The following is a 9,730-nucleotide window of genomic DNA, read 5'->3' as shown; positions in this document are numbered from 1 at the left end:
CATTATTATCCTACTTTGGGAAATTATGAATGATGGGGAGAAAATACCATATTAACTCCCAAAATCAAGAAATGGGTGGGAGTTCCATTTTTATTGATGTTTTCAGGGCATTTAGTGGGAGCATAATTGGTTTTCATAAGTTCTCTTATAGCCTTACTAACTCCTATGATTGTCCTACATGCATAGGGGTATCACTTTTCTCTCTAAATATGGAGAAAGAGATCTTTGTTTTGACTCGATATGGTCCTTACTTGAATGGGTTGGTATATAGGCATAAGTTCTTCAAATTGTAATGTATTTGGGGCTTTGTGATGATAAGGGGAGACCTAAATTTTATGCTAGAAGCCTTGGAATTATGGGGGCTTGTGGCATAAATATATTGTATTTTAGGTTATTTCATAAGAAAATGGAAGAAGTAAGTTTGTTGGACATTGAACCAACAAATTTGACTCCCACTTGGAGGAACAAGAGAATATGGGATGATATAATTTCTAAGAGGCTTGATCGATTCTTAATCTGTGGAGGGTATATAGACCTCATAGATGCCCTTGTCAATTTTTTTTTGAATACTTCTTTTTCCTGCAAAGTAGGGCTTTGATTCTCAGTCTTTTATTTCAGCAAGTGTGCTTTTCCATTTATTTTAAACGACATATAAGTGTGCTCTATTAAGTAAGTTTGATTTCTCTCATTTCAAATAGCATAGATGTGTGTATCATTTCCTTTTCTGCAAGTCATTTTCTACAAATCTATTTTCCCTGTAGCATAGCTTAGTTAGCTTGGTCTTTGTGCATCTAACCTTCATTTCAATACTTCCCACGTGCATAAATATCAACAATAGAATAATATAGTGCCTATTGCACACACAGTGTTGAACCCTCTTAAGTTTTTAAAAACTCCAAATTTATAATTAAATCTAAGACCCTTGGGAGTTACAACATTGTTGTTGCAATACTGAGTACTTCCTTTTTCTTTAGTTGATTTACTCTTTCTTTCATTTCATCTACTAAAAAACTAAAAATTAAAAGCGCATTAGCATATTTTCGAAACAAAAAAACAAAAAACAAAAAAACAAAAACAAAAAACAAAAACAAAAAACAAATTATCTTTATTCCTCAAAGAATTAGGGACAAGTCAAGAAAATTTCTACCAAAAACCTCCACTTCCACTAGTAGCCAACCCTATTCAATTGACTGTGAGCCTCCTTCCCTATACCCAAGGACCTTTCAACCCCTTTTTAGTGATAAAGCAAGGTTCTTTGAGGAGCTTTCAGAGGAGAAAACCCTTCACACCCCACCAATACTATGGATGAAGATATACAACCTGAATTGTTTACATTTCCCATTAGAAAAACATATGGAGAATAAATAATGAAAAACATTAACATATTTGTGCTCCCATACTTCTATGGTTTGATCACAAAATATCCTGACAATTTTGTGTTTGAATTTGTTGTTGTATGCAATACTTATGATTACACCACTGCTGAGTAGAAGCTCAAATCATTTCCTTCCACCCTGAAGGATCCAACCCTATGATGGTTTATGAGCCTTGAAGTAAATATAATCACCACCTAGGATCAAGTGCAACAAGCTTTCAAAAACAAATATTGATATTACTGCAAACCAAGGGATACCAGAGATGAAATATTCAAAATAATTCAAGGATAAAATGAATCTTTGGAAGACTATGAGGAGAGTTTCCAACTAAGTTACAGAAGGGCACATAATTTCACTCTAGACCTAGACTCCTCAAAACTAGTACTATTGAGGGGAGTCAAAGAATATCTCATGGAAACCCTCAACTTATTGTCCAGTGGAAATAACTACTAGCTCACTTATGATGATATTAAACATGTATTCAAAAATCATTTGAGAGCCACTATAAAAAGAGGTAGAGAAAGCAAAAGCTCGGTAAGTCCTTCTTCCTCCTGCTTGATGTCCTTTTTCCTCCTCCTTGATTACTAATAATAAGATAGGAGGGATGTTAGAATACCTAAAGGATGAGATTTTGCACACATTTTCTATGCATATGGATACTTTGCAAATCAAAAGAAAACAAGATTAATTTGAATTGGCCATATTTTTCCCCTGGTGCACTAAAATACACCCTAGGAATGAATGTCCTTTGAATGTCATAGAGGTCTTTTTGTATGTGAAGAAAATCATTCCACTTATAAATTAACATGTTTTCCAGGTTTGAAGCCTATGTACCAAGGAGCAATAGGGAGCATGGAGTAGTTGTGCTTTGTCAACCAAAATACACCATAAGTAAGTAATTCTGATAAGTTATAAGCTTCCCTTATCATTTCAATACTAATTATAATACTCATTATCAACCTTGGTTCCCTCCCAATCCTTCATCCTAGTATTTTCCCACTTCTTATCCATATCCTCCTCAATCTGTTGTTCCTCCCTTCCATCCATATCCCAGCCAACCTCTTGAATGGGGCAATCCATCACAAGGATGGGAGCCTCATCTGGCCCAACCATATACTTTGATTCCTCCTCCTTAGGAACAACAATTACCCTAGAAAGTTCTTCTCAAAAAATCCCTTATGCCTGCTCAACAAAATCCTAATCCCAATAATAAGCAGGCTTAGCTAGTTTATAGTGGAGACTGCTTACCAAACTTATGTTGAAGAAATTTAGGAAATCAACCTTAGGTCAAGGAAGGTTCTCCTAGATGTCCATCCAGCTTCTCCAAATGAATGTCTTGAGAAAGAGAAGGAGGATCATGTGCCTCAAATCAATCACAAGAAACCCCCCTATCATGAAATGTTGACAACCCAAAAATAACAGACCCCAAAAGAAGTTGAACTTCTAGGAGAATTGATGAATTTGTGTGTCAAAAATCCTTTCTTACAAACCATCAAAGATGTTCCATATTATAAAGAGTTCATAAAGGAAGAATGTCTCAAAATTCCTGGAAGGAAGAGAAGGGATGCCCCTATTATCAATGTCATCACGCAACTAGTCGATCTAATGCTTGGGAGAGCAATCACCCCCAAGTATCTAGATCCTAGAATCCCAATAGTATATGTGTGAATAAATGGCATTGTAGTTCCAAACAATATCATTGACCTGGGAGTTGCAATAAATATCATGACCGAGGAAACCATGTTTAAACCTAGCCTCCAAGAGTCCATGAGAATTGTGTTGTAGCTTTCTAACATATCCATAGTAGTGTTAGAGGGCATCATCAAAGATGTAATGATATCTACAAACTCCTGGGAGTATCTTGCAAACTTGCATGTCCTCCATCCCAAAACCAAGTTCAATTGTTATTGACTCATCTTAGGGAGACCATGGTTAGCTATTGTTGATGCATATATCAATTATGGGGTTGTAAACATGAAAATCACCAATGGGAAGTCCTGAAAACAGCTTGTATAATATCCCAAAGATCAAACTCTTTTTTCGAATGACTTTCCTACATGAGTAGAAGAAGAAGAGGAGGAGGATTCCTACCTCTCATCATCCTACCTTGTGTGTACAATAGAAACTACCCTTAGTGGCAAGTAGGTTGATGAAGATAATTTAATTTATAATTTTCTGCAAAACCATTGTGTTACTACTTTGAACTTGGACCAGCTAAAATAAGGCTCATCCCTCGGGTATCCTGTCTATTCCAAAAATAGTTTATAGGTAAAATTATTGACTACTGGTTCTAATAAAAACAACATAGATATGGTAGAAATCAACCCCTCTAAAATGTTGAAAATTAGCTCCTCACCTTCCGCTGATCAGGAGGATCAACTACTCATTGTCTTAAGGAAATATATTAATGCATTTACATGGTATTATAAGGGGATGGAAGGAGTACATCCTTCCGTATTCACTTACCACAAAGGCGAATGATTCATGCCTTAAAAGATATTGTGAAGGAATAATTGCATAAATTACTAGATGAAGGGTTCATATATCCAATCTCAGATAGTGAATGGGTATCTCCCTTGGTTATTGTTCCCAAAAAAAAATTAAAGTGGAGAATATATGTTGATTACAAGGAACTTAACAAAGCCACGAGGAAATATCATTATCCCTTGCCCTTCATTGACCAAGTCCTTGATCTGTTTATTGGGAAAAAAAACAAATTCCTTTATGGATGGGTTCAATGGGTACAATTAGATCCAAATCAATCCTCAAGACCATGATAAGACCACCTTCACCTGTACTTGGGGAACGTTTTCTTACAAATTCGTCCCATTTGGCTTATGTAATGCCCCTAACACTTTCCAAAGGGTTGTGCTTAGCATCTTCTCTAATATTGTACATGATTTGGTAGAAATCTACATGAACCACTTCACACCCTATGGGAATGATTTCTAAGAAGCTCTCTCCAACTTGAGAAAATTCTTCCAAAGGCCAAGGGAGATTAACCTCTCCTTGAGCCATGAAAAGTGGTTGTTCCTAATGAACAAGGGATTTTTTCTAAGACATTTCCTCTCCTCAAAATGAATTCATTTGGACCCTAGTAATATAGGCATCATTAAACATCTTCCTATTCCTCAAAATCAAAGGGATGTTACAAGCTTATTAGGCCTTATAAGATACTATTAGAGATATATAAAATATTATGGTAAAATTGCCTCTCCTTTGTTTTCCTTTCCAAACAAAGATGTTAAGTTTTTTTGGATAGATCCATGCCAAGAAGCATTTGAGAGTATAAAATAAAATTTGATGACAACATCTATCCTTAAAGGTACCAATTGGACCTTTCCCTTTCACATTCACACAGATGCATTAGACAGGGCAATTGGGGTAGCTCTAGGACAACTTGAAGGTAAAGTCCCTTATGTGATCTATTTCATCAGAAAAAATATGTCAATATTGTAACTGAAAAAGAGTTCCTTGGTGTTTTGCATTCTTTAAATAATTTTAGGCATTATATCATTGGTTACCAAGTCTTTGTGCATATTGGCCATGTGACAATTAAGTCTTTAATGAACAAATTAGATGTAAATTCTCACTTAATTAAGTGGTTATTGTTGTTGCAACAATTTTACTTGACCATTGTTGACAAACTAGGGAAAGAGAATAATCTTCCATATTTCTTGTCAAAATTAACATTTTTTGCAGATGAAGAGGTGGTAAATTATCATATACCAGATGAGAATCGTTTTGAAATCTCACTTCTTCCTCCATCCTTTGTTGACATTACCAACTATCTATCCACTAGCCAATTCCCTCCTCACTTGTCTTCAAAAGAGAAAAGCAATATTGTTTGAAAAGGTGCCTCCTATACTTGGATTGGGGAAACCTCTTCAAGTTGGGACCAGATCAGATTTTAAGATGTGTGAGGGAGGATGAATTCTATGATATCCTCTCAGCTTGTCATTGTTGGAAATAATACTGAGAGGGGGGGGTGAATCAGTATTATCAAATCTATAACATTTTCATTTCATGCTCAGATTTATATACGGTACTTCAATGAAGGTAACTCGCGTGTACACACAACTGTCTTTAAAGCAACTAGCGTATATCTAGCAAACTTATGATTCATTTAATTCATCATATGTTGATATTTAATCAGTTCATCAGTACTTCATTAACCATATAAACAGTAACCATGTGCAGTAATAATAGAATAAACTATCACACATAAGCAACACACATGAACACCAAGATTTAAGGTGGAAACCCAATGCGAGACAAAAACCACCTGCTGTTGTCTTCTTTTAATATAAGAAAAACATGTTTACAATCTTGTACTAGTGTAGACTCATACCAGTATGCAGGCACCCACCTACAGAAGGCTAAAACCTTCTCTTGTTATCCAGCTTCTACTGGAAGGGAGCTACAACCCCCTAGCTCTTGTACTAGCTAATCCGTTTACTAGTACGTAGGCGCTGACCTATAGAAGGCTCCAACCTTCACTCGTTTTCCATCTACTACTGGAAGGGAGATCCAACCCCCTGGCTCTTGTACTAGTCGATCCATTTACTAGTACATAGGCGCTGACCTATAGAAGGCTCCAACCTTCTCTCTTCCTCCAAGGACCACGTTTCATGAATTTTCAAACTAGATACTCGTGGAACACAACACCACAATCTAAAGGCCACGTTTCATCCAATTTTCATATTGGGCCCGTCAACAACATTGAAGATCAAAATCAATCACAACTGCAATACAACCATCAAATACATTTGCATCAACCAATCACTGAAACTCAATCATCAATATGTGAATCAACCACACCTGAATCAATCAATCACCGAGAACCCATCATCACTAAAGCAGATCATAATCAATCAATCTAAACTTTCAAAACATTGTCACCAGAACACAAAGCAGAACCCAGAACTCTGCAACAACAACCAGATCCAACTGCAACTTCAAATATCATATTTCATAATGTATACGCTACTTGGATGTGACTAACCAGCGTGTATATGCACTTTTACCAAAGTGAACCAGCGTATAGATCTACAAATACTATCTTAAAAACTTCTCAGATATTCCAGACTTCAGTCATACCCAGATCATAACATTTATAGAATAAAACATGTGTTAGTATTTAGATCTAGACTATCCATGATCAAACCACATAATGATAATTCATTTCAGGCCTTATGATCCTGATCCATCATCCATCATCAACCACATAGGTGCATCCTTAGTTCAGATCAAGAAAAGCATCAGAAACCCATAACTTGCATATTTGATCTAACACTTCATAAGATATTCAATACTTACACACGTATCCCTTTGATCTTCTCCTCCTTATATAGTTTTAGGCCTTTCTCAATACCTTGGACCAAAACCACTTAGGACCAATACCTTGGACCAAATACCTCGGACCAATACCTTCGATCAAATACCTCGAACCAATACCTTGGACCAAATACCTCGGGCCAATACCTTGGACCAAAACCTTGATTTTCCATCACATACGCACTTTTCCTTCTGTGAAAGTGCGTGTATACGTATACGCTTCTTTTGTTCTGTTAAACCGCGTGTATACGTTGCTTGGACAAAGTGAACCAGTGTATACTTCTTAAACCTTTCTCTTTCTTCAATCTCTGGAGTCTGATTTGTAATCCTTTCCTGTTAATATGTTGCACAGTGAACTGTCATATGTGTAAGTTTCCATCAAGAACAACACCTGTATCATAATGCCAACAATTTCCCCCTTTGGACTTGATGGCAACAACAACACCAAGATACTCTCCCCCTTTGACATCAAGGGCAAAGGGCGGACCAAGATATTCTCCCCCTTAGATATACATTATGTAGTCCATGCTCCCCCTGAGTACATGTTGAATTATTTGATTAAGCTCCCACTTTGTACATGTTGAGATGCACTAAACCATCCATGCTCCCTCTGAGCACATGCAGATTCTGCAAAAAAAAATTCCCAAAAGAAAATCATGACTCTATAACTCAACTATGTGAGTATGACCTTCCTATTACCAATGACTCATGCATACATCAATCTCCCAACTAAGTGGGAATACATGAATTTTGACTCATCCACCCAACCAAGTGGTGATATACCAAATGTTTATACATGACTGAAATAACAATTATTACATCATCCTTCCCATGCATAGTGAGGTTACAAATTAGGTCTTTTCATGACCTTTACATCAATTGATATACATGACATTTATAATAAGAACCAACAATCTAAACAAGACCATGATAGTCATCAGCAACTATCATACACCATATATGATCTGCACTATCAGCATCTATCAGCAGCATCAAGATCAACAACCTGTGTATTTCCATCATCAAAAGAGTCACCTGAATCAAAACAACTATGTGAGAATCTTTATGTACCAATATTTTCTAACTTAACGCCAACAATGAATTATTAGAAGCATATGCTCCCCCTGAACCTGTGCCAACTGTTCATTGTCAGATCTGATCATTGAAAATATCAGTAAGAATCATCAAGGCATCATCATCAATCAGATATACATCAAATTTTTTAACAGCTTATGAGGGCCAATACATTTCCACATATCATCAACAGATTGTAACCATCATCAAATAGAGCAGTTAATTGACTGAACCATATCATACCCCTTTTCCTGAGTTTGTCCCACTGTTTTTTCCTCAAACAAACATATACGCGAATGTGCAGCTTCGAACTCGCATATATACGTGACTTGTCTTCATGAAAATTGTGTATGAGATTTAGAACACTAAAGTTTCACACTTTTAGCTCCCCCTGAGTCTATTATGTCTGTAAACTATGTTATGCCACATCTTTATGACTGTACTTCCTTCTTCTTCCATATCTTCGAGTGTGATGATGTTTTCTCCTTTTGGTATGGTGCCCGAAATTTTCTCCTGCGTTCCTTTGCTATATGTCCAAACTTGTTACATGCATAACATCTTACATGTTTCATATTCCTTCTATAGCAGTTAATGGCTTTGTGACCAAACATATTGCAAGAAAAACAATATCCCTTAAAGTACCTGGAAGATGATGATCTTTTTGTGTGATGGTCTTGAACCATTCTACTTCTGCATCTCATTGCAACGTGTCCATGACATATAAAACATTCAACATTATTCATCAAATAAAATAATCGCCTATCACTTCCATAGTTAGGATTAAAGATTTTCTTTGAAGACTTTCTTTCCTTGGTTGTTGATGGGGTTGACCTCTCATCTCCTTGTTGAGCATTTCAGATTTTGCATTGGAGTTCCTTGCCTCATCTTGTGAGCTAGATTCACCTTCAACAGATTCATGAAAACCAAGACCAGTTTTGATGGTAGGAGACCTTTGACTACTAAGAATATTATCCAAAATCTTAGTACTATCTTGAAATCGTAACAGTTTATCCTTTTCTTCTAATTTACCTTTTAAGATATTTACCTCAACCTGATATTGTTCTTCCTTTTCAAGATATTGCTTCTTCATGATTTCTTCAACTTTTCTTCCTTCTTCCACTTGTTGCCTTAATTTGAGAATCTCATTTTCTTGTTCTTCATCTGCTTGAGGTAGTTCTTCATTCTGCTTATTTGATTTTTCAAGATCTTCTTTTAGAGAGAGGATCTTAGCTTCAAGACTTTCATAGTAATTGGATCTATCTTTAAGTCTCTTGATTGTTGTGCTCTTTTCATTTACTTCATTTTTCTTCATGATGTCACTTCATCCTGTAGCTTTTGACATTGATCTTCCTTACTTTGTTTCCTTCCTCCAGCTGAGCTCTTAACTTGGTAGCTTCTTCTTTGAAGGCACACTCCCTTTTGTTAAATAGATCTTCCTGATCTCTCATTTTATCTATGAGTCTTTTAACTTCTGCCTATATATTTCTTTCACTATCACTTTCAGTATCTTCAACATTGCATGAATAGAGAAAAGTATCACCGGAAGACCAAAAATTTGTACCTGATACTTATTTTGCTTGTTCATCTTCAATATGAGGTGATTCTGAATCTGAATACTTGCTTCCACCTAACAACCAATTGTCTCTCCTGTTGTCACTGTTCCTTTGAGATGTCTTCTTTTTTTGAGGCGCTTTCTTCTTTAGCTTCTTTCCCATTGTTTCTACGGATCTCCTTCAAGCGATCAAGCTTCTGCCAAAGGACCTGCTCTGATTCCAATTGTTGGAAATAATACTGAGAGGGGGGGTGAATCAGTATTATCAAATCTATAACTTTTTCATTTCATACTCATATTTATATACGCTACTTCAATGAAGGTAACTCATGTGTACATGCAACTATCTTTAAAGCAACCAACATATATCCAGCAAACTTATGATTCAATT

Source organism: Pinus tabuliformis, chromosome J (genome assembly GCF_031772625.1).
Source record: "Pinus tabuliformis cultivar Carrire ecotype Pingquan chromosome J, CPIR1, whole genome shotgun sequence".
NCBI lineage: Eukaryota > Viridiplantae > Streptophyta > Pinopsida > Pinales > Pinaceae > Pinus > Pinus tabuliformis.
This window is presented reverse-complemented; position numbering follows the sequence as displayed.